This window comes from Triticum aestivum, chromosome 5A (genome assembly GCF_018294505.1).
Source record: "Triticum aestivum cultivar Chinese Spring chromosome 5A, IWGSC CS RefSeq v2.1, whole genome shotgun sequence".
In the NCBI taxonomy this organism is placed as follows: Eukaryota; Viridiplantae; Streptophyta; class Magnoliopsida; order Poales; family Poaceae; genus Triticum; species Triticum aestivum.
In genome coordinates, this window is record NC_057806.1 from 356897273 (window position 1) to 356899111 (window position 1839).

The window sequence follows — 1839 nt, forward strand, 5'->3', positions numbered from 1 at the left end:
ACTACAGAGCAATGGCGGCAAAAGGGCTCCTCATCCTGCCTTGTAGAGCAGCGGTGCAGTTGCTGCAGCCATGTAGTTTGGCCCGCGGGAACGTGTAGTTAACTTGCACAGGCCGATTGCTCTCTGCGAGGAACCAATTTGATACCATTTTTATTTGGGTGATTCAGCGTTAGATGCTAACTCTTGCTTTTGCATCTTTGCTGAAGGTCCACAGTGGTTGCAGATGCATTGGAGCGAGAGGGCTTCTAGAACCTAGCCTGCAACACCTCAAGTCTTAAGACACTGAAACCAGGTATCAGCATTCAGTACATTGATCTATGGAATCCTCCCTAGAATTTACTGAAGAAATCTTGTGCTAGTGTACAGTGTTTTGCAATTCTGCTAGTTTGTGCTGTAATGAACCATTTTTTTATCCATGTATGCAGCCTTGTTGCTGCTTGTAATGGTGTTCAATGACTAGGTTGAGCAGATCTTCGAGTTGGCCAACATCAAATTGTGTTTAGGGTAGCCGCTCTTCTAGTTACTCTCTTGAGTTCATACGTTTCACTATCAGGGTATGGAACTCTTCATGATTTCATACTAAAATTCTTCTATGGACAAACAAAATTGGTGCTACTGATTTAAGCTTAATGGCACGAACAACAGTTACTGTTATGTAGTATGTGGGCCAGTTATAAAATTTGGATGCACACTAATTTGATTTTTGTGTTCTGTTTGATTCATTTAGCTGCAGGTTGAGTGTGTCAGTAGGTGTGCTTGATGAGATCTCTTTAGACTGAAAAAGGATGTTAGGCTCCATGTGTAATATTTATGGACTTTCAAATTTTTTGACTGTTTTGTGTATTTTTGCTGGAGTAATTTCTTTTTCTCCCATACTGCTTTTCTATTTTCAGTTTTTAGGGATTGTTCTGTAAGAAGATTGGGACCCTATTTGACTGTACTGCACGGATCATTCCTCATCTTCGTTCCAGCAGCCCCTCGAGATCGACGAGAAGTTGACTGCAGTTTATTTTGTTCGTACAATGATTAGAGAAAAACAATTATGGAGTTCACTAGCCTCGGCAAATTCAGCTCAGCTCAGACGTATATGTTTAAAAAGTAACATAAATTTAACATTAGCTTATTTAAATGAAGTTCATTTAGAGAAGCAGATAACAATGGTTGTGGTTCACTCTGTTTTGTTTTGTCAAGTGAAAAAGAACACTTTGCTTATGCAGCACACTTGTTTTGTGTCCGGTGGCATTCTGTATATGATCAGCGCCTTGTATTTATTAAAGAAAATAGTGCAGTTCATTGTAACAAACGTTTATGGCTCACTTTGTAAAAAACATTGATGCAGTACACTTGCATCGTCTCAACAGTCAAAATGTATTCATTTAAAAATAAGAAGAAAAGGACAAAATAATAATGTAGTTCAGTTACCTCAACCATGCAAACTTAAAAAGCATTTTGCAAAAATGAAGATGCAGTACACTAGCCTCGGTAATTCATTTTGGACATGTTCTTAAAAAAGTAGTTCAAAAACAACAACAAAGCCATGCGATCCACTTTGATTTGTGTCGCGGTTTACTTTCCCTTTGATGTGCACTGCACTCATCCCACGAGGTATCATGTGTTTCGGAATCAGTCAACTTGATTAGAAACTGCGGTGCACTTGGCCGTCAGATGCAGCTCATGTGGTGTCCGACTAAAAAAGGAATAACGAAAATTAAGACAAAAGAAATCATGCGTTTTGCTTGCCCGTCAGATGCAGTGTGCTTTTACATCCGAAGCATTGCTCTTTTCTATCAGATGGAGTTCACTTCGTCGATTTGGGTGTCGCGAAAAACAGAGTGTCCG

General features: G+C 39.5%; 1 long non-coding RNA gene across 1 annotated transcript; it reads left to right on the forward strand.

The window, feature by feature from the left end:
- Positions 1–503: 503 nt before the first annotated feature.
- LOC123106913 (uncharacterized) lies at positions 504–963 on the forward strand. The gene is made up of 2 exons (XR_006451545.1): positions 504–554; positions 728–963. It is a non-coding gene; the product is annotated as an uncharacterized lncRNA (long non-coding RNA).
- Positions 964–1839: the final 876 nt, after the last annotated feature.